General features: G+C 43.7%; 1 protein-coding gene across 9 annotated transcripts in view; it reads left to right on the top strand.

Annotated features, from left to right (window-relative positions):
- The window catches only part of LOC132598370 (transmembrane protein 132B-like), a 265232-nt gene that overhangs the window by 172706 nt on the left and 68129 nt on the right, over window positions 1–24397 (top strand). The window contains exon 4 of one of the 9 annotated variants that reach the window (XR_011377963.1): window positions 6523–6593. The exons of the other annotated variants lie outside the window; for them this stretch is intronic. The gene's annotated coding sequence lies outside the window, so the exon portion shown is untranslated. The remainder of the gene's footprint in view (window positions 1–6522; window positions 6594–24397) is intronic. 9 annotated transcript variants of the gene reach the window in all.

Below are 24397 nucleotides of genomic sequence, written 5' to 3'. Positions count from 1 at the left end.
TGGCTTTTACTGTTTGCTTGTCTTTGTTTAAAAAAAAAAAAAAGAAAGAAAACTCTTGCTGATAATTTCCCAAGATTCCTTCCATTTGGCTAGCCTAGATGTGACCTCAGAAGCAGATGCAGTTATAAAACACATGTGGGCTGTCTGGTGCCCCTAAAACAGCAGGGCTATCTTCTTCTGTATCTGCTTCTGCTACTCCTCTCTCTCTCTCTCTCTCTCTCTCTCTCTCTATCACTCTCTCTCTCCCCAGCCCAAACACACACACACACACACACACACATACACACACACACACACACGTTTCTCACCTTCTGAATTCATCCAAGAGTGCGTTATACTGGCTGATGAATCAGGCTGTTCACCTTTCCCTCCTCCTATAAGATCATATGAACAACAAAACCGTAAAAATAGCCCTAAAAATGTATCCAGCTTCCCCCCTGCCTTTCCCTCTTCTCTGCAGGCTTACAGTCTGCACTTCCTGCTTCCCTATCATCTCTAACCTTCCAGCGCTGAATATTACTCTCTCCAAGTTGTAGAACTAATGCAGTTCCCAGTCCAAAATACCACGGGGAAAATAAAAAACCCCTTTCTGACTGTGATGCCCACGTTTATCTTCCTTCTAACGTATCCTCACACCCTCTGTTTCTCTCTCTCTCTCTTTCTGGATAAAGATTTAGTCCATCCTATGCCCCATCCAGTTGTAACTACGATTTACTGAGCACTTGTTATGGGCCTTCCTTGCTTCATTTTGTTGTTCATTTATTTGTTTACTTGCTTATTTGTCCCCAGGGCCACCCGTCCAGCCCTCAATGAAAGCTCCACGGAGCATGACGATTCAACCCTGCAGCTCCTGGAGCCATGCCCGGCATAGTGTGTAACTCGTGACCATTTGTTGGGTGAATTATTCTTGTAAAGCTCTGCATATTATCCATTTTACCACTCAAGAAACCAGGATTCAGAAATATTAAATTAAAATGGCCTAGCTTGCAATGACAATAGTATTTTGGAGCACATAAGTTAGATGCTCTTCTGGGCATAAGGAGTGAGTTGACGCATTGAATCTTTATGCAAACGCTACAGGTATATGCTCCCCTTAGAGCCATTTTACAGTCAAGGAAACAGATGCTTAAAGATGTCCAGTCGTTTGTCCAGGGTCACACAGGTGGCGGGGGCTGGAGCTGAATCCATCCCAGGCAGGAGGCTTCTGACTTCACATTCACCAGGCAGCTCGGTGCCCGGGTGTTTCCAGAAGTTGTGTCCCACCCTTACTGCATGACACGCCGATGGCTTTGTTACCGACCAGGGCCCTTGGACTCTTTAATAACTAGCAATTGATAAGAGGCTGGAAGAGACATTCAGGCAAGGCGTTTTGGGGATCCTGCTGCAGCAGGGGAGAGTGAAATCAAGTGGCAGGCTCCCTTGGGGCGCTCGCTCCCTGAGAAGAAGGGTGGGTCCAGGAGTCGGGCTGGAGGGGCAGCTTAGGTGGTCTGTGCACCCCCTTGGGGATGCTGTGTGCAGGGGGCATGCGCGGTGTCCTGCTTTTGTTCCAGGTACCTCAGAAGTGGCAGCTGGGTTTTGGCCTTTTTGTATCTTGTTGTTCATCATTTGCCCCAACTGCGCCTGTGTGCGGTTACTTTTAGCCCCTTACAGTTTCTTTGTATCTGTTGCTTGCAGAGGCGGTTCATCCAGGTGCGAGCCCTCCAGTAAGGGGTCCCAGGTCCCAGCCTGTCTCAGGTTCTGTTGCCTCCTATTTGCTTGCTCATCTCTGGGTCAGATTTTACTTGCTAGAACTTTCTACATCAAACAAAACTGTTTTTTGGTAACTTCCGCTTCTTTTCACACTCCTAGAACCAGCCTCATCACAAGCTTAGGAGACACCAACCCACCCTGGGCAGGGCCACCTCCTCAGAAGTCTGGGTCTCAGCCCCAGAGGGGTTCCGTCTTGCACCCTCTGGAGGCAGCACCAACCCCCGGGTTGTGGTCTTTCTTCTGAGGTCCACACTCGTAGGTACCAACAGAACCTCAGGGTTTGGGAAATTAAATAAAATATTTCATGCAAAGAGGCGTCTGTGTCCAGCAAACCCCGGTTCCGTGTCACTCACGGAGGGCCCCTTTAAGAAGAAGTCGCAAGTACTTTACTTTCCAACATTTAAAGCATACCACAGTGTAAAACATTCTGATTTAATGCGAAATATTTGTAGGAGGATCTGAGTGATTTTTACGGTGAATTCGCTGAAAGAGCTATGAAAGAATTTTGTAGAGAAAACATATTCTTCTGCCCGTGTAAATACATCATAATCTATATTGGAATGTAGCAGGGAACTGATGGGAATATAACAGAACGGTCCATTAGCTCTAATTTTAAAAAGGTGTAAAATTACATAAATAAAAGAAATATGTTGGCTTAAGTGGATATGGGTACAAATCAGGGGAAGAAATGCCACAAAATATTGCTGGTAAATGGATTCTTATATTTTATTTGTGGTATTATAAAAGCAAACGGCAGCACTGTGATTCAGAAAATATGGGTGCCTGAAAAGCAAGTCACAATATAAAATTGGATGGGATAAAAATGAATGGCTCTGTTGGCAAGCGAAGAAATTAAGCAAAACGAAAACATACGTTGGACTGAATTCCCACACAGGTTTGCTGGAGGAAATGTTGACAAGCCAATATTTCTGTATAAATCAGTGCAAGACATACAGTAAAAAATCGAGCTGAAGGAAACCCAAGGTCATTCTTATGCATGCAGTAAAAGCCAATATTTTTCTGGCTATTATTCACAGACTAACCAGTGGCAGGGGAGAAAAAAAGAATTGTAATAGAAACTAGCTTGAAACGTAGCTTCAAGAACATCCTAGAAATTCCATTCCTCTTGAAGCCTTGGCTTGTGGTAGTGAGAAATTTAAATTTAAATCTCGTAAGGAAATAACCCAAATTCTAGCTCTGATTCGTTGGGTGGATAACGGGGTGTTACTTATATAGAAAATCATGCTAGGATGGGAATCTGTCTCCAATCTTTTCTGTGATGTTTGTGTTTCCATTTTTTGCCACTAGAGGTAACGATGTTACCATAGTCTGGAAACCCGCTCTTCCTGTCTCCTTCCCTGCTGGGTTTTCAACAGGCTCTCCTGGTTCACTAGACATGGGGTAAAAAGATGTGGCTTTTGGAGAAAGATGGATCTTGCTTGCTGACAAGTAGAGTAGCTCTTAACACAATGAGGGACACATACACTCCATTCACAGGGTGACCAGAGACAGTGGAAGCAGGTCGTCAACAGATTGTTGTACCTTGCTAATTACTAGAGAAATGCAAATCAAAACTACAATGGGGCTTCCCTGGTGGCACCGTGGTTGAGAATCTGCCTGCCAGTGCAGGGGACATGAGCTCGAGCCCTGGTCTGGGAGGATCTCACATGCCGCGGAGCAACTAGGCCCGTGAGCCACAGCTACTGAGCCTGCGCGTCTGGAGCCTGTGCTCCACAACAAGAGAGGCCACGAGAGTGAGAGGCCCGCGCACCACGATGAAGAGTGGGCCCTGCTCACCGCAACTAGAGAAAGCCCACGCACAGAAACAAAGACCCAACACAGCCAAAAATAAATAAATAAATAAATTTTTTTTAAAAAAAAACCTACAATGAAGTACCACCTCACACCTGTCAGAATGGGCATCATTAAAAAGTCTACAAATAACAAATGCTGGAGAAGGTGTGGAGAAAAGGGAACCCTCCTACACTGTTGGTGGGAATGTAAGTTGGTGCAGCTACTATGGAAAACAGTATGGAGGTTCCTCAGAAAACTAAAAATAGAACTACCATATGATCCAGCAATTCCACTCCTGGGCCTATACCTGGACAAAACTATACTTCAAAAAGATACATGCACCCCTATGTTCATTGCATCACTATTCACAATAGCCAAGACATGGAAACAACCTAAATGTCCATCAGCAGATGAATGGATAAAGAAGTTGTGGTACATATGCACAGTGGAATACTACGCAGCCATAAAAAAGATAATGCCATTTGCAGCAAAATGGATGAACCTAGTGATTATCATACTAAGTGAAGTAAGTCTGACGGAGAAAGACAAGTATCATATGATATCACTCATATGTGGAATTTAAAATATGGCACAGATGAACCTATCTACAAAACAGAAACAGACCCACAGACATAGAGAACAGACTTGTGGTTGCCAAGGGGGTGGAAGGTAGGGGAGGGTAGGACTGGGAGTTTGGGATTAGCAGAGGTAAACTATTATATATAGGATGGATAAATGATACGGTCCTACTATATAGCACATGGAATTCTATTCAATATCCTGTGATAAACCATAATGGAAAAGAATATGAAAAAAAAGAATGTCTACGTGTGTATAACTGAGTCACTTTGCTGTACCGCAGAGATTGGTATGACATTGTACATCAACCATACTTCAATAAAAAAACTAAATTATAAAAATAAACAGACTGTTGTAAACGAACCCAAACTTCTTTGCTTCATTCTGGGTTGAACATTAAATATAATACCAGCGGCTCAAATTTTTGTTTATTTTGTTTTGTTTTGGTGTATCCTTGAGTAGCAGCCTTGGGGACAACTCCAAGAAGCTATTGCCACAATTTTTTCAAGTATGCTATTCATTGGATTGATCATTAGCAAACTGAGGGATAGATAAAACAACACAAGTCACAGGAGTTTAAAACATTCAGGGCTCTTGATTCCTGGTGAACAACTCTTTCTTTGAGCCTGGAGGATTTATAGGGAAACAGTGAGAAATGCAAAATTTTAAAGAGAGAATGGGTTTTGTAAGACGAAGTGTATTACAGTGATTTGCTGTGCCTTTTTGTGGCCTTTTTCTGAGTGGCTGCATCTCCACATGTAAAAAGCAAAGTAATCTTGACTTCAAGCCAGTTTCCTCTCAAGCGTGGACTTGGGATGATTCCTCATTTAAGATGCTTCCACCCTAGCAGCCGCATAGCACAGGGATATCAGCTCGGTGCTTTGTGACCACCTGGAGGGGTGAGATAGGGAGGGTGGGAGGGAGGGAGACGCAAGAGGGAAGAGATCTGGGAACATAGGTATATGTATAACTGATTCACTTTGTTATAAAGCAGAAACTAACACACCATTGTAAAGCAATTATACCCCAATAAAGATGTTAAAAATAAAAAAGATGCTTCCACCCTTCACTGTCATCCTTTACCAACTTTCTTTAGGTGATTGTGATCGATCTGAGAGCTTAGAGTCCCCTTCATGGATCGGGGATACAAAGAGCAGACACGGATACAGGCTACAGACATGGAAACAGCCTCTGTCCCAGCCACATGCCTGAGACAGCTCAGAAGATGGCCAGCCCATCCCAATTTACTACCACCATCCTCGCTACTCATAAAAGAACAGCTCAATATTTAACATGCCTGTGCCTTTCCTGGGAATGTTAATAACATGTACATATTAATAACATAGATTCTGATTTGGTAGGTTTGCATTGGGACCTGAGAGGCTGCATTTCTCATTAATTTCCTGATGGAGCTGATACCTGCATCCCATGCGGTGACTTCTCTTAGCCCGAGGCGGGGAATGAAACATTCTATCCAGCTAGACATCAGGCACTGAAATGCAGGCATTTTCTGCTCATGAACTGTAACAGCTAGTACAACAATACTGAAAACAGCCACCATTTGTAGACTCTGCATATTGTGTGGATGTATAACATGGATGCTGTCAACCTCACCCCACCCCTGCATATGATGTTACAGATAATTAAGTACTAATACTTACTGACCTTTCCCATGGGCCAGGTATTTTTCTAAACATTTCATGTGCATGAGTCATTCTGACCTTCACCACAAGCCTATGAGGTGAAGGGTGTTACTGTCACCGTTTCAATGGTGATACTTTGAGACACAGATAGTCACATGGCTAAATCTCTCCTTTTCTTCAGGTGTTTGCTCAAATATATTCTTCTCTTTTTTTGAAGATGTTGGGGATAGGAGTTTATTAATTTATTTATTTATTTTGGCTGTGTTGGGTCTTCGTTTCTGTGCGAGGGCTTTCTCTAGTTGCGGCAAGCGGGGTCCACTCTTCATCGCGGTGCGCGGCCCTCTCACTGTCGCGGTCTCTCTTGTTGTGGAGCACAGGCTCCAGACGCGCAGGCTCATTAGTTGTGGCTCATGGGCCTAGTTGCTCCGCAGCATGTGGAATCCTCCCGGATCAGGGCTCGAACCCGTGTTCCCTGCATTAGCAGGCAGATTCTCAAGCACTGCGCCACCAGGGAAGCCCTCAAATATATTCTTAAAGACTCTTGTCACCTCCTGTTTCAAAATGTCACCCATTCCCATCACTAGCAACCCGGATCGCCACTATCTCTTCCCTTTTTATTCGCCACTGTACTTATGACCTTTCAGAATTTAACACAACTTAATTACTTCTGAGGTTTATATTTTGTTGTTTACCCTTTTATGAAATGTAAGATCTCTGAGCACGTTTCCTCTATTTTTTTCCACTGATGTATCTTCAGCACCAAGGAGAGCGCTCGCAATACAGTGGAGGATCCAAAAACTATATACCGGTGGAAGGTTGAATGAAGAGGTGAGGAATGTGCGGGAGGAGAGGGTACATCTGGGAACGGCTGTCAGCCATGGCTGCTGTGGTGGGCATGGTGATGCGGGACTCGTTTGGGGAGCACTGCTTACTTGGGTGGAAGCTAGGCTTGGGAAAGATTGAGAGCCACTAGTCCCCCTGAGTGCCACTGGCAATTCTCTCTACAGCACATGCTAACATGAAGAAGGGTGATTCGCCCAATCCCCTGCAAGGAAAGAGGAAATCATTTGATTGAGTGGTTTAGCAACATGTAGATCAAAGAAATCAACCATAACAAATTCCAGCCCATTCAGATGGACAAATAACGGAATGCTCTCTGTTTTGGCCGTTTGTTTTGTAGCTACTTGTAGGTCAAAGTGACTTCAAGATATATGGTAAAACCTCCCCCCAAAATAGTTTAACAGTCAAAGGAAAGAGGCTGTTGAGTGCCCCCGCCCGTTGCCTAATGTACTGACTCTTGCAAAAAAAATTCATGGTTGGGGGGAAATTTTCATCATCTTCACTAATTAGGGGCTGAGGATCTAAGCTGTTGAAGAAGTCTGCTTGGGTGGTTACACTGTGTTCGGATACCTGATTGGAACATCCAGGATCAAAGCACTTGACTAGTGATTGAACATCACAGAGTGTGGGCATCGGTAAACTCCGCACATTATTTGTGCTGATAAAAATAAGAAGTGTCTGATCTGCACATCAGCGGTGCTCATGGAGAAGGATCCCTGGGAGTGAATATCACAGAAGAGATACTGTATCCGTGAGACAGAGGTGGGATTACTATCAGGGTCAACATGGGCACACCCAGAAGGAGGTCAGCATGATTCTTGTAGCCCAGAAAGGGAGTATCTCTGACAGCACATCCTACATGCACAGAATAGTGACAGTGACAGCACCAGCAAATGTGTCCCCGTGGAGGGGATCCTTGACAGACTGGATTTCAGACCTGGGCATGGTGTTTTTGTTTATGGAAATTTGAAATGCCAGAAGGGGAGCCAGTTGACGTGAGGGGTTCAGACAGAGACGGAACTCAGACAGTAGGAAGCCGCACGTGAGAAGGACAAAGCCAACAAAGGCACAGTCAGTAAATATTTAGTGAATGGATGGATGGATGGATGAAAATGGCTAAATACAACACTTATTCTACCTTTTAAGACAAACCCAAGGTGGTCGGCATCCTGAGTACGACAAGGGTGCCCCCGTGCTGCAAATTCTTCAGGCTACTTGCCTGACTATTTGAGCAACACAGAACATCTAATTCAAAATAGCAATGGTACAAAAGGGAGTTTATTGGTGTAACTGCCTGTGAGGAGCATTGCATTTAGACAGGGCAGGGATCGGTGGCTCAAACAATGGCACCAGGACTCATCTTCTCCTCCTGGCTCTTCTCTCGTCCATGTTGATGTAATTGTCAAGCTTCACACGGCAGCAAGATGCCACAGGGAAGGGCTCTGCGTTTCAGCTCAAGTCCTGTTAAACGCATGTCTTCCTTCTCAAAACTAGCCAATAGGGCTGCCCTGGTGGCGCACTGGTTGAGAGTCCACCTGCCGATGCAGGGGACACGGGTTCGTGCCCCGGTCCGGGAAGATCCCACATGCCGTGGAGTGGCTGGGCCCGTGAGCCATGGCCGCTGAGCCTGCGCGTCCGGAGCCTGTTCTCCGCAACGGGAGAGGCCACAACAGTGAGAGGCCCGCGTACAGCAAAAAAAAAAAAACAAAAATTAGCCAATAACTAAATAAATAAAACAAAATAAAATAGATTGCTTTGCTTCCTCATCTCATGGGGTCAAAGGCCACCCCTGGCCTTCTGGGGCCATGCCAATAAGATGCTTTGACTGCCTTAATATAAGGCACATGTTTACTTCCAGAAAAGAATGAGGTTATTCTCTGTAATATAATTAGATATTATAATTACTGAGTGATTTTTTAAAAATCTACTAAAATTAGTGAATGTAAAAAAAAAAAAAAAAAGCCTGAATCTAGAATAACAGAACAAACATGAGTGAAACCACATTTGGAAACTAATTATGCTTTGGCACTGGAATAACAAATAAGTAGTTCTTATTAAGCTGGGCCTCATTATTAGTCAATCTTGATACTTTTCCTTCTAACTCCAGATGCCCCTTCAGAAAAATCTCAGTACACCTCTGGGCAGTGAACCATGCTTTTGGATTTGTGATATGAACTGAAGTGTCATTGTCATTCTTTATGGAAAGGATTGGAACTTGAGAGTTCAGTGGTTCTGAGTTCAAACACCAGCTCCACCTGTCACCTGCTATCCAGGTGAATGTACACAGTACAACTCCTGTAAGTCTCAATTTTGTCCTTTGGAAAATAGGGAAAATAAATCTTTCAAGATTACATGAATATATGTAAATAGCCATGTTTATAACCCATGCAGTGCTAAATTACAAGCAATCTTCCCTTCCCTCTCCCTGAGAGGTCCTGTCTGCACTGAGTGGGAACTCTCTTTTGGAAACTGTAGCCAAACAAGCCCCAGCCTATGATCAAGTGGCTATAACTCTCCCTCTGCAATCCAAGTTTGAGGGTTCAGCTCTTGCAAATCTATTCATTCTGTGCAAACAGTCTTGAGACAAATGATATACTTGGAAGAGCCAACGTGGTTTGGGATACTCAATCCATGATTGGAAAGATGCTGGCCAATTCAGTGCAATAGTCATAAGATTTCAGTGGAAAACACCAACAATGGCACTAATGATGCTGGTTTTCTGAATGCTTTAGAGGAGATGGCAGCCTCCTGCTGCCTGTCTTAGGGACCAGCCTTGCCTCTGAGACACTTAGAGAAAATCAATACCTCCTTGATAAGTTTCTCCTTTAGAGCCAGTTTGTAACTTTCACCTCTGAAGAAACACAATCAATCAAACACGAGCAATTGCTGAAGTCTGAACTGGGCACCGGTTTCTTATACATCAAAAGTTTGGAGGAATAATTTCAATTCCAAGATGTACTTTCCGTAGCTTGTTCACCTGGAAGGTGCCCGTTGCCTTTGAGTTGAAATGTAGCCTGCCCTGGAATTTGGTAACAATGTTCAATGTTTAATAGAAGTGTGAAATAACATTTCTTTGGCTCATCCAACTTTTATTTGGCAGGTGTTTTTGAGTATCAACAATTTTATCAGGCCCTCCATTATGTGTCAGGGGATGAGCAAAACACTTGATCCCTGCCCCCTTGGTGAAATCTACTATCAAGTAAAAAGCCAGATATGAAACAATGAATTTCAAAATTAATCATTTAATTACATTTGAGATAAGACATCAACTAGACGTGCATGATGCTTTTTTCTTAATTAATTTATTTTTGGCTGCGTTGGGTCTTCGTGGCTGCACGCGGGCTTTCTCTAGTTGCGGCGAGCGGGGGCTTCTCTTTGTTGCGGTGCGCGGGCCTCTCATTGCAGTGGCTTCTCTTGTTGCGGAGCACGGGCTCTAGACGCGCTGGCTTCAATAGTTGTGGCACGCGGGCTCAGTAGTTGTGGTGCACGGGCTTAGTTGCTCCGCAGCATGTGGGATCTTCCCGGACCAGGGCTCGAACCCGCGTCCCCTGCATTAGCAGGTGGATTCTTAACCACTGCGCCACCAGGCAAGTCCCTCAGTTGGTTTCTGAATAAAGTTTCGACATTGTTAGCATGAAAGAAGCAAGCAGTCTGACTCTTCTCATAAAGATGAGAAACATACGTTGCCGTACCACACCACTACCAGCACCAAGTAATTCCTCAAGAAATACAAGCCTCATTAGTAAAGGTAACAATTCCCGTCTTGATTTCCTCCCATACTAAAGCCTTCAGTATCCATGGTTGCTTTTATAGTTCAAAAACAATCGTCTTCTTGTTAAGTATCAAGCAGAAAAGGAACTTCTGTCATTACTCCACAGGGCCACAGGGGGCAGTGTTGAAGAGAGGTTCTGTGAGGATCTGCAAACTAATTCGCTGCTGCTCAGATACCAAGGTTCAGGCCACGGTTGCGTGCCACGGTACGGGTCTTTTTAGTTCATGTGCAGTTTTAGCCATTCTTCTCTAGATCACCATGGTTGTTGAAACTCGGCCTCTGTTCACGGGTACCAAATAGAAACGCAGAGACAGAGTTTTGGGTGAAGCAGAAAAGAGTAGCTTCTATGGTTTTGCCAGGCAAAGGGGGGCCACAGCAGGCTAATGCCCTCAAAACGCCCCTGGAGGGGGTAGTGAGGAGTTTTATAGCAATGGTTCAAAGGGGAGGGCGTGGTCAGCTTTGAACAGTCTTCTGATTGGTTGGTGGTGAGGTAATCGGGAGTCGGCATCATCAGCCTTCTGGTTCCAACCCGTCTGACGTCTACATGCTTGTGATCAGCGTACAGGTGACTTCTCCCACCTGGTGGGGCTTTCAAGTATCTGCAGAACAGCTCGAAGGACATGGCTCAGAATATTACCTATAGCCCTTGAGGAGGAACTAAAGGTCCTTGACTTTGTTTAATAGCTAAAGTATTATTCTTTTGTCTTGCTTGACAATTTTCCTTTCTGCATGTTCTCACTTCTCTGATTAAATTTCTTCTTTGACTAAAGTTTTTCTACAGACAAAAGGCAGGTGGAGGACATGAGGGGGTGTCTATTCTGGGAAGGCCTCATAGGGTCCTGCTAGATTATACTATCTCTGATAAATACTCCCAGAATCAGCTGTGTGTTTTGTTTTGTTTTGTTTTGTTTTCGGTACGCGGGCCTCTCACTGCTGTGGCCTCTCCCGTTGCGGAGCACAGGCTCCGGACGTGTAGGCTCAGCGGCCATGGCCCACGGGCCCAGCAGCTCCGCTGCACGTGGGATCTTCCCGGACTGGGGCACGAACCCCCGTCCCCTGCATCAGCAGGCGGACTCCCAACCACTGCGCCACCAGGGAAGCCCAGCTGTGTGTTATTTTGAAAACAACTCTCTGAATGGATCTGTATGACCTTTAGCTGAGCCGGGTCACTGGCCGAGACTTGCATTTTCCATGAGTTGATTTTATTTTGGGTAAATGTACCCCTCTGAGTAGATTAATTAGGGTATTCACTTCTACCTGACCAGGAGGTCCTGGATTCCTTATGAAAACTGAGCCCTTTACTTTCCAGAATTAATTTTGTAAACCAAGAGAGTGATGCCATTTTTGCTCAGCCATTGGAATAGAAGCTTTATGAGGGAATACACTCTGTCCTTTCATAACCCCATTTACTGATTTGAGTAGAAGCCCAACCTTTCAATGAAATAAATGGATGATGAATGAAGTGACTTAGACGTTTGTTATATAAGGATTTTAAGCAAATAGATATTTATATAGCTAAGAGTGACCCTTGTTGAGTCTTCATTCCCATGGCTGGATGAAGTAGGGCCAGTATCATTTTAAATACGCTGTCAGGAGAACCCCTATAATCTCAGTCTTAAGAGACATCCTGCTTTGTACTATAACAGTCTCCTAAAGATGCCACGGGCCCCTATTAAAAAAAGAAAGAAATTTTCTCATTTTTAAACACAAAACACAAAACATAAAAACATCTCAGCCTGAAGCTTGTCGTGTGGACTAGCTTACTATCTGCCCAGTAACAATGCTTAAGTCTGCGCCTTACATATGTATGTGTAAAACATTCTTGACAGCACTCCAGACTCCCTGGCCCTTCTGTTTACAACCTTGAATAAAAATTAGGATCTAATTTCTCTGCCTGGATCTAAGTGGCCAAACTCCACTGGGTAAAGTCATGCAAGAAGGCACATCTTCATAATTTGAAATCAACGTCCTCCCCGAGGTGCAGAAAGCCCGCCACATCTTCTTCTCCCTCTCATGCTGAAAATACATTTCCACGTCCCCCTCTATTCCCTTCTATCCTCACCTACCATCTTATTTTCAGCAGAGGAGTGTGTCTCTTATTTCACAGAGGTAATTAAGCACTTCAAAATGTTCTCCCAGGGCTTCCCTGGTGGCGCAGTGGTTGAGAGTCCGCCTGCCGATGCAGGGGACATGGGTTCGTGCCCCGGTCCGGGAAGATCCCATGTGCCGCGGAGCGGCTGGGCCCGTGAGCCATGGCCGCTGAGCCTGCGCATCCGGAGCCTTTGCTCCGCAACGGGAGAGGCCACAGCAGTGAGAGGCCCGCGTACCGCGCAAAAGAAAAAGAAAAAAGAAGGGACTGTCTTCCTTTCTAGAGTCAGTTCCTTCGCCTGTTGGCTGTTGCCCATTCCAGACATCCTCTCTAGGGCCTTACATGGTCATTCTTCTTTCTCATAATCAACCTCTCAGCTCGATTCTTCCCATGTCTTTACTAACGTGTGTAGTTTTCTCTGTTCAAATCAACTACAAGCAAAGCAGACTTTCTTCGACTCCGTATCCGCCTCCATCACTTTCTCTCACTTGCTCTTCAGCATAACACTTCTTGGCGTGATGAAACAATCTGTCTACGTATTTCTGACTCAGCACATGGTTTTTGAGCTCTTGCCACCTGACTCCCCTATTCCTTCATCGCTCACTCAAAATATCTCTTCATCGTACTCCATACCTGTCGTTTTCCTAACTCTAGTAGGTGTATTTCAAAGCATTTGTTCCAATCTACCTGCTCCTTCCTGAAACCCTCTCTTCCACTGATTTTCTTGATTCCACACTTCCCTGAGTTTTCTTCCTCCTTTTGGTTTATAACAGGTAAGTTTCTGTTGGAGGCTTTTGACTCCTGTACTCAGCAATTAGATGTCAGAATTTTTCAGTGTTGGTTCCAACATGATCATGAAAGCCAGGAGTCAGAATTCAGAGGCTCTTTGACTCCAAAGACTGGCCTGATTAATCTAGAGCTTAATTATTAATTATTACTTAATTAGGAATTAATACTTGCTAGTTATTTGCCTAAATGTCTCTCAAAAGAAAGAATATAACACAACATTGTAAATCAGCTATATTTCAGGGACTTCCCTGGTGGTCCAGTGGTTAAGACTCTGCCTTTCCAATGCAGAAGGCGTGGGTTCGATCCCCGGTTGGGGAACTAAGCTCCCATATGCCACATAGTGTGGCCAAAAATAAAATTAAATTAAATTAAAAAATAAATCAACTATACTTTAATAAAAAGAAAGAAGGAATATAATGTCCATAATGAAGCGGCTATGTCCCTGTGTTCTGTTGGCCACAGGTCTTTTCCTATGTCACTCCCAACAGAAAAGTTTCTCTCTCCAATGAACACTCACAATGGTGCCGCTTCCCCCGTGAGCGCTGGGTGGGCTGGGGCCCGGTGAGAGAAAGCCAAGGCTGGAGAAGGAAAAGTGAGGGGCACTGTGTCTTCCTTCTTTGGCACTTCCAGAGTAGCCTTGGGGAAACCAGATTAAATTAAGAAACAGTATACATTTTCCCCTACATTTAGACAAGCTACCTAGGTAGAGGACATAGGGATTTATGCCAAAGTCCTGGCCAGGGATACAGATGTTGCGTAGAAACATTAGGCCAAGTGACTTGAGAATATAAGTGAGACTTGGCAGGGCAAGTGTCCAACAGGGAGCAGAACCCTGAATACATTTTTGGAGGTGAGACGAGGCATACAATAATTGAACCCTTTTGTTATGGGCTGAACTGTGTTCCCCAGGCCTTGATATCCCTTCTCTATGTCTGAAGCATCCTGTCCTTGTCTCTATTTGCTGTCACAATTTTTTAGGAACTAATTTGGAAAACATTCAGGAAACGCTTACCACCTTTTCTTCACCTGAATTGCTTGTGTATGTCCCAGCCACAATCCTGGACTGTAGCGAACCCTTGAAAATTGGGGCAGTGGCAGTAATCACAGTGAAAAACTTGAACTTCTTTTTTTTTTTTTTTTTTTTTTGGCTAGATGGATTCCCTCACAATTACCAGAACCTCATTAACAGCTACGGTATCATAAGTAAAGAGTTAAAATTATTGACACAGAAAGGTATTGTAACAGAATGCTAGCCTGTGTCATTACTTCTGTACAAAAGCTTCCACAAGTTATACCCATAGAAGTCTCTGCAGACTCTGACAGGTTGATGATCACAGACACAATATATCTTCCACCTGTTACTTTTTCTCCCCCTCCCACCTTCTCTCTCTCCCTCCCTCCCTCTTATTTATTTATTTTGGCTTTGCCATGAGGCACTTTTCCTGTCTTGATTACACTGTATTAAAACGAGGGCTATAATGAATGTAACGCAGATACAAAGATTTTTTCAGGCAAGTCATTACACACGCAAGCTGTGATATTGTTTACGCTGATGGGATTCTCCTCTCATTAATAATCTTATAGGAAGGATCCTGATTAACGAGGAATGGGGCTGAAAAGGAGGCAATGAATGGAATAAAGAAATAAACAAACATGCACGGTGTACATAACATCTTAAAAGCCACCTGGGTTGCACAGCTAGAGGGTCAGCAGAAATTTTGGCTGCAGTAACTGGATCTGGTCATACACTGGAGTCACATGAAGTCTCCAATTTTCCAGTCCTTTTCTGAATCTAGATGCTGATGAGGAACGCAGGCAAAAGCTGATAGCCCTGTGTCCTCTGGTGCATTTCCATAGCGCTGAGTCCTGTAAACATGCTGGGACCACCTGGGCTTTAGTCTGCATCTTGTGGTTTAAAAAGACAGAAAGCTTCCCCCGACTGCAACTTCTCTCTGGGCTCGGATCTCCCAGTGTGCGCCAAATTGTTTTATAATTTCTTATTAAGTAGCAGTGAAATAAAAACACACAATTAGGACCAATTTTAATTATATGCTGCTCTCCCAAAGAGGACTTAAATTACAGTTAAAAATTAGACAGTCACATAAAACCCAGGGAAATAACAAGGAACAAAGAGAAATCTCCAAAGATCCTGGCACGGAGAGCAGGTTTCAGATAATTAGAGATAAACTCGGAGATCTGACTGCTTGACTTTACTTCTAAGAAGGTGACGTTCAGTTTAAAACGTAAGTCTGATTTTTTTTTAAAGAATCAACAAATCCGGGCTTGCCTGGTGGCGCAGTGGTTGGGAGTCCGCCTGCCGATGCAGGGGACGTGGGTTCGTGCCCCGGTCCGGGAAGATCCCACGTGCCGCGGAGCGGCTGGGCCCGTGAGCCATGGCCGCTGGGCCTGCGCGTCCGGAGCCTGTGCTCCACAACGGGAGAGGCCATAACAGTGAGAGGCCCGCGTACCGCAAAAAAAAAAAAAAATCAATAAATCCTTGTAGTGATGGGAAGATATTAAAATAATTCATTATATTTAAATACCAAAATGGAAATTATAGCTTCATGCTAGCAAAAGTAGCATATGATAGCAACATTTACATTCAGGTATGAATCTTTCAAACCTGCTATCAAAAAGTCTCACGATCCGTAACAGAACTTTATTAATTTTAACTTTATGAAATAGGCAATATTATAGTATTGTAAAAAAAAAAGTAGACAAAGGAACCCAACATTTGCATATAGATAGAAAAGAATTCAGCTTCAGATGACTAGTGGAAAATAATGATTTTCAATATTTCCAGCTAATTTTCAGTAAATTATCATTTAGGAATGTCACTGTCATGTTATTTAAATATGTAGATTGGTTCTCTCTTAGCTTATCATGTAAAAAATAAAAACGAGATTGCTTTCTCCAAGAAACTGCAACACCATGTGGTTGAACTCCAGGAGAACATCTTTGGGTTTGCCAGGTTTTAACCAAACCCAGACAACATCTATGAAGTATGTATTTTCCCTTCACTTCATTTCACTACTTTTGACTCAAATTCATAGATTTTTTTTAAAGATTTCACTGTATATTTTATTAGTACATAAGCACAATTAATAACAAGTATAACAGGTACTACGTGTCAAATGCCAAGAAATTCTGCTCATGGAGCTATCACTGTCCTTCATCCAAAGTCATGGGGTCGCTGAGTAGTGGGGGACAGAATCTGAACCCGGCTGGAGGTGGTTTCAAAGGCCTAGCTCTTTTTATTTGTTTGTTCATTTCTTTATTTTTTGTTGAATTACAATGTTGTGTTAATTACTGCTATACAGGAAAGTGACTCAGTTATACATACATATATATACACATTCTTTTTCATATTCTTTTCCATGATGGTTTATTACAGGATACTGAGTATAGTTCCCTGTGCTGTACAGTAGGACCTTGTTGCTTATCCATTGTATTTATAATAGCTGGCGTCTGCTAAACTCAAACTCCCACTCCTACCCTCTGAGTTAGTTTCTGCTGTACAACAAAGTGACTCTGTTATACATATACCTATATCCACTCTTTTAGATTCTTTTCCCATATAGTCATTACAGAGTATTGAGTAGAGTTCCCCGTACTATACAGTAGGTCCTTATTAGTTATCAATTTTATATATAGCAGTGTGTAAATGTTAATCCCAATCTCCCAATTTACCCCTCTCTTCCCTCACCCCCTAGTAACCATAAGTTTGTTTTCTACATCTGTAACTCTATTTGTTTTGTAGATAAGTTCATTTGTACCCTTTTTTTAGATTCCACATATAAGCAATATCATATGATATGGAGAGACAAAGGTTTTTGACAATGGGAATTCACATTTTCTAATCATAGGACATATTTAACTATAAAAAGAGGGCATCCCTGGTATCATTTATGGCACAGACATTTAAGGAGCCCCTGGTACCGGGGTTAGGCTTGTGACCTTTGAACCTGCTGAAAATGACATGTGCCTGAGTACACACTGTTGGCTTCTTGCTTTGTTCTGTTACAGATTTTCCTGTTCTTGACGTTCTACTGAGATTCTATTAAATGATGGGAAAAAAGCACACAGACTGCCTGATACTTTTTCCTCAAGAGAAAAGGTATTAAAGGCAACATCTGGGTATTTCTCCAAGTATCGTACCAGGGGCTGCGGAGGCCTCTGGGTGTGGCAGTCTAGACCTTCCATGGGAGCCTTCTCGGGATCTTCGGAGCGTGCCTCCCGGAGGTGGTGGGAAGTTTTCCACTTGGAGTCGTGTTTAATGTTTGTGTCTGATTCTGGGCAGGCGGCTGGCTGGGACCGCTGTGCGGACAAGGAAGGGCTCCTGCAGGAACACGACTCAGGTGGCTCTGAGGACCCCATTCCCTGTCTGTCAGAGGCTCAAGCCCGTGGTGATCAGGTACAGGAGATGGTCAGCAGACCCAGAAACTGGCATCATCACTGTAAACATTTTGTGCCGTGAATAAGTAGCACAGACACCACAGCACGTGTGGAATAAGCCCGGCTCCTTCTCTCTGACTCGAGGAAATGTCAGTATCAGGCACTGTGCTCGACCAAGCAATGCAGTGCAAAGCCGTCGAACTAGGCCCCTCGATACAAGGAGAAAAAGATATATTTGAAAACCGACGAAACCGCTGAAATGAACTATGGGACGGAGCAGGACTGCCCTGATATCTCACACCTGCTTCCCAGGCCCCCGGCTGCACGGGCTGTCCTGTGTATTAGAAGTAGCGCTAGGATAGAATGAATGAAATTTGTTTCCTCCGAGCTGATGACTTGTGTCCTACAATATGCACTACCTACAAAATCAACTGAATCTAAAAATAAAATGAATGAATACTCCAATTTGAAGCACAAAATGGATGTAAACAATATGACTATCTTTTAGGCCAAAGAAGGCAAAATCCCTCCCCCCCCTTCCCCTCTCCTTCCGTTTCCCCTTCCACTTCTCCTTCTTCTTCTTCTCTCTCTCTCTGCCAATCCACCGGTAAGCCACGATTCATTCATAAAGGTAGCCTCGTTCAATGTCTTAGAAAATGCAGTTTACTTGGCCTTGTTATTTCTAACTTGGGGAAAAGGTTGGACAAATTACAAGTCCCTGGACTCATTTTCTGTAGAACAGGGAGATGAGCTTATTGCCTCCATGACGGATCATCTGCAGATCTCAAACATAAGCACATTAACCCCATATTTATACATAAAGGTTTTGGCAATTTTTGTGCTAGGAAGAGTGCAATACAAAATACATCCATTTTGGAAGATGTGCATTGTATATTTTAATACCTGAAAGTATTATCCCATGATCTTCCTAGTTTTGCCCAGAGAGTTTGACTAAATTGTGCTCCGGTGCACTGGGAAGGAAATACTAATATTAAACATATGCAACGCAATCCAGACTGACAGACCCTCTGATCTCAGGATTACTGACTGGAAGGGGCCGTCCCACCACCATCTCTCCCCAGAACTCCTTTAGATTTAAATTATCAACATGTATGTATTTAAAAATTCACTGATTTCTTCAAACCCTTGCTTCTCAAGCAATGCTTTTCTTCTCTAAAGGGTTTTCACAGTTGGATTTGGCTCCCTCAGCTCTAGGCAGCGCCGAGGAGGGTGTACACTTAATCATAAATGAATGCATTTACAACTGCCTTCACGGGATTACCGGGACTCATCTCCAATGCCTCCCAGGTGTTCTCACATTCTTATAATTTCCTGGAAAGGTTTTTTAGATGGTTTGCGCTTTTTATGGGCCATAAGAACTTGACATAACCTAAACTTTATCTGCCACATTCCATTTATTTCTGTGGTGAATGCAAACTAGAGTAATTTAAGTTCTTAAGCAACGCGTGAGAAAATGAGAAGACAAAAATGGGGACGGCCTGATTTCTGCCTTTTAAAATTCTAGCGAAATGAAATTAACATCTCAAGTGCACAATATAACACATGCCATGAGAATCAACGCTACATGAGAAAAACATAAGAACATAGATTATTGAAAACCAAAGTAGGTAAGGAAGAATACGAACAAGGCTGGATTGATCTGGGTCTGATTACACTCGATCGGTCATGAGACCAGGTCTGGAAGGAGAGGAGTCTTGGGGGGGCAGCAGCTCAGTTAGAAAGACTTGGATGGAACTTTGTCTTTTGGACGAAGGTGTCTGGATCCTGGACGCTGGGTGAGAGAGTGGAGTAGCCCCAGCGCGGGAACCTTAGCCTGCCCTTCTCCTGCCTCTTCCCATCAGCCTCCTATGCAGAGGCGGGTACTTTGCAGATTCCTGGCCTTTGTCTACCCTCCAGTACTGCCAAAGAAAGAGATCCCTCCTTATCACACACTGGCTTTCAATACTCAGAAGAACGCCATGAAACAGGTGGTCCCTCGGTTTACATACGATTAACCCCTGCAGGGGTGTACCTATGGGAAACAACCCATAATCACATAGCTGGCAAGACACCTTGTGTTTTCATTTTGGGAGAAGTCAAAGGAAAGGAGGGCTTTGCCACGAGGGCCAACTGAAAGGCAATGGGAGGCTCTAACCCTGACTCTTCCATCAGGCTTCTTGGTGGGGCATGAAGGGGGGGGGGTCTCATCAAGAGTGAGACCCCCTCCTTTGAATCCCATCTCTACCTCGGGCTGGCTGTGTGATTTGCTCACACAGTCACGGTGCTTGACTCTCCTGTGCCTTGTCAGTAAAATGGGAACAGTAACAGCTCCTAGTCTATACGTGTGCGAGGATTAAATTGAATGACGTGGCATAGGGGAGGGGTCTCCTTCAAGGTGGGCTCTGAATACATGGTGTGCAGAGAAAAGTTATCATAGGGGGCCCGAGACTGTTATCCTTGGAACAGGAAAACGGCTTGCAAGGTTGGCTGGCGTCAGAGAGCTAAGTTGACTCTCAGTGTCGAACGGCTCCTAGCCGATAGTTAATAAAAGGGGCTCACTGTGCCTAGGCTGTCTGTGCAAATGATACGGTTCGTGCTGAACACCTGCTGTCCTTGTCACTGTCTGGAATTTTGGCCAAGCCAGGCAGATGGTGCCCTAAGTCACCAGCCCCCAGTAAAAGCCCTGAGTCTGAGTCTGGGCAGAAACCCAGCGTGCATGCTGCCGCATTCTTATAGCTGGGAGCAAGTGTGTCTGTGTGGCCCTCATTGGAGGGACAGCACAAGGGGGCTGCATGTGGACACCCCCAGACCCACCACTGTCCCTTACAGCCCCCCTGAATATCATATCTACGCCACTGAGCTACACCTCAGCTGTGCGAACATCTCTCTGCCAATTCCTGTGAGTCTTTCTAGAGGGTCTCTGAACATGGGGCTGGTCTTGGGAACCCCTGAAACACATAGGGACCAGCATTACTTCCTTATTTTATTCTTTTATGAATGTCTCTCAATTTTCTAATGAAAAAAAAAAACGCTTTTGTAACTGAGCTGAATTTACTTTTTTTTTTTTTTTTTTTTTTTGCGGTACGCGGGCCTCTCACTGCTGTGGCCTCTCCCGTCGCGGAGCACAGGCTCCGGACGCGCAGGCTCAGTGGCCATGGCTCACGGGCCCAGCCACTCCGCGGCATGTGGGATCTTCCCAGACCGGGACACGAACCCACGTCCCCTGCATCGGCAGGCGGACTCTCAACCACTGCGCCACCAGGGAAGCCCTCTTCCAGTGATCTTTGAGGTGACCTGCTTTATTAGTCAGCTTCTGCAAAACCTTCTTTGAGACAGAACTATGTCTTCTTGAGTTCAGAGCAAGGAATTGGAGAGAAATTATTTTTATCCTCATACATTGGCCATAGCTTTGAAACTCAATATATATGGTGGTGATATTTTTTTACAACTCTGTAAATACATTTGAGTCTGGTGAAACACCAGCCACATTTAAAAAAATTTCTATAGCTTTTTATGATAAGCATTTTTATTGTTAGCATTTTTCATATGATGTATTTCATTTATCTTTGAAAGGGCAAGAGGAGAAGCCAGTGTCACCAGAACTCAGGGCTGGAGCCTTGGAGGAGGGCTAATCTTCTTCTAGGGGCTGTAATCTTGGAGTGGTGGGATTACTGTCAGAGTCTTGTCACCAAATCAGAGAAGCAGGAAAGAAATACCCTGATACGTCTCTCCTCCTGCTGTCTGTGGTCTGGTTGGTGCTTCCCATTGGCCAAACCCAATTGGAAGGCAGAAGATAAAGGTCAACTTTCTAAGGTTCAGAAAGGCTGTACACGTCATCGTACAGCAGAACCTAACACAACATTGTTATACTCCAATTATACTCCAATAAAAAAAAGAAGGATGTCATAGTTGCAGTGTAATAGAGTACATCTGGATTGGTAAATGCTAAATAATCAGGATTAAAAATCTGACATCCAAAAAAAAAAAAAAATGGCCAGAAAATAGATCTTGTTGCGAATGTTTGAGAAAGGGAAACTGAGTTTTCCTCGGGGTGTTTCCCACTTGCGGGCAGGGAGGCTGGTTCTGAAAAGCTTCTGAGTCACTTCTGTCTGCTTTCTGGTATTTGCTGGCTGAGAATCCCTGCCGTTATTCAACTTCTCTGAGGTCCTGAATACTGGGAATGCTCACCCCAGCCTTGCTCGGTTATGGGTGTGAAATGCCTTGTATACTAAAAAGGGCTGTGTCTGTTCTAAGAAGATCCCCACCCTCACACGGACCGTTTTCCCCCGGGTTCAAGTCAAACAGACTCAGAAATTAGCAAGTCACTCCCACTGCTGTTCGTGCATTGCTCATCTCTTAAATGTGGTTTAATGAGTCGATTTAACTTTAACTGAAAATTCATTAAAATGTATTTGCTCTAAGTAAATATTTAAATGAATATAACACACACTAGGGAAGGAAGAGGCTTGTTTAATCCCGTCTGGCTTCTCTCTGGGAGTAATCTTGGTTTTCCCCTTCTAGGCTGATTTTTCTATTAACCACAGCATCTCCTGCCCTGGGGAAGCCACACTGAAATTAACCAGGCCCCACCCAGATAGGGAGCATCTGGGTTTGGGATACAGAACTTTGTTGGAATTGGCTGCCTTCCAAGCGTTTGTGGTCCCTCTGTCGGTCACACAACTACACCTGTGTCTGGATGATATGAAATATTAAACTAGGTATGCATTTTCCCCACATTCCTTTGCACTTTTGTTTACAACCAGGCAGCTGGGGCATTTCTGGCTTATTGCCCAAATGACAACAGTTATGGAAGAGATGCAAATAAAAGGCAAACAAGTCTATGGCTATAACTTTTGAGATTCATCACAGAAATTTTAAACTCAAGACAGAGCCAATGCTCTCCAGACAGCACAAAGTCAGAGGATGGGGAGAGGGGTGGGCGTTGAGTCAGAAGAATCTTGTTCTCTTGAATTTCAGATTTTAGGTTCTGATCTAAGCAGTAGGGAAAGAAGAAAATGGGATTTGTCAGAATGAGTTTCTCTTGTTCACCTGGAATAAACAATCCACATGCCTGGGGGACGGTGAGACGATCTGAGAGAAAAGCAAGCACGATTAGGAGGTGTTCTAAGCTGATGGTGGTTGAGTGATGCATCCCCTATATAGTTTGGGAGCCTGAAAACAGAAGCAGCCTGTTACCCATCCTGTTTGTTCTCCATTCCCACGTGGAGTCCCTCATGCCTCCTTGGTACTGAAGGGTAGTAATGGCCACATGTGGGACTCTGGCAGAGGGACCTGGTGTAACCCTCCAGCCCTCTTGTTTCCCACCCAAAAGAAGGCACTAAATACTCTCTTGTGTGGCTGAGATTTGCCCACACGCATTAGCAAGAGATGGAGGAGAAGCCTGGGTCTCCTCGCTGGGACTGGGTCCAGCCCCATGGGTGAGAGGTGGTTGTCCTTCCCAATTATCAGGCAAGGAATATTGAAAGGAGAGGATTCACACGGACATAGAGAACAGATTCGTGGTTGCCAAGGGGGAAGGGGTTGGGGGAGGGAGGGAGTGGGAGGTTGAGGTTAGCGGATGTGAGCTTTTATAGAGAGAATGGGTAGACAACAAGGTCCCACTATATAGCACAGAGAACTATATTCAGTATCCTACAATACACAATAATGGAAAAGAATATGAAAAAAAAGAATGTATATAACTGAATCACTTTGCTGTACAGTGGTAATTAACACAGCATTGTAAATCAACTATATTTTGGTTTAAAAAAATTAAAATATTAAAAAAGTAGAGGATTCAATCCTCTTTGACATCTAATCAAAATGGAAATTCCCTATTATAAGAGTTTACCTGACTACGCAGCATGTACTAGGATAACACATCATATATTTTTCTTCTTTTATGAAAATTGCACAAAATAAACTTTATCAGAAAATGCAAAGCCATACAGCACATAGCAGACATGTCACATGTATTAGACATCATAAATATCAATGTTAAAAAATGTAAGGAATGCTTGATTTGTATATCATTATACGAAAATTGTATTTCAAAATCATTGTCATGTAAAGAAGCTCTCAAGGAGTACTCAAAAAATATGTGTAAGAACAGTATTACAGAGGTGCGTCGGGCCATTACTTAATGATATTGCATTCATTTCCTGAAATTTTGTGATATCTGTGGCATTGATCAACTTTTTACGATATTTAACCTGTTGTGGTTTAGGTTCTCTTCCTAAGTAAATATGCACATCCATTCCTGATTTTTATTTGTAATTTTAATTTTTTTTTCTTAGAGATGGTCCCTAAAATTGTATACTCTCAAGACTTAAATGAGAAAGTCAATGGGATTAAAGTAGATCTCATTTCTTTTTTTAAGATTCTATTTTCTATACATCTTGGTCTTTAGATTCATATTTGCACCCCTCCTTTCCCAGAGTGTGGTCCTCTCCATAATCAAAGGAGCCTTACAGTTTCACTTACAGAATTTGGAGATCACTTCCAATGAGACCACACTCTACAAAGTCTGGCTGCTGTATATGAATCTGTTTACTTCTTACCTCCTGGTAATCAGAGCCACAGAGTTGAGATTAGTTAGAGGGCTATCCACAATATGTGAGAAATTGGCCTTTTCTGGTGTGTGTTAGGCTGCAGTGACTTGTGGGTTATTTGTTACTCTGTATATGCTTGCCTTTGCTGACTGCTACACTCCCTAAACTCACTTAACCACATAAAGTAAACATAACT

Source organism: Globicephala melas, chromosome 13, assembly GCF_963455315.2.
Source record: "Globicephala melas chromosome 13, mGloMel1.2, whole genome shotgun sequence".
NCBI classification, from domain to species: domain Eukaryota; kingdom Metazoa; phylum Chordata; class Mammalia; order Artiodactyla; family Delphinidae; genus Globicephala; species Globicephala melas.
The sequence above is the reverse complement of the archived record's forward strand: the minus strand, read 5'-3'. Positions and strand labels throughout refer to the sequence as shown.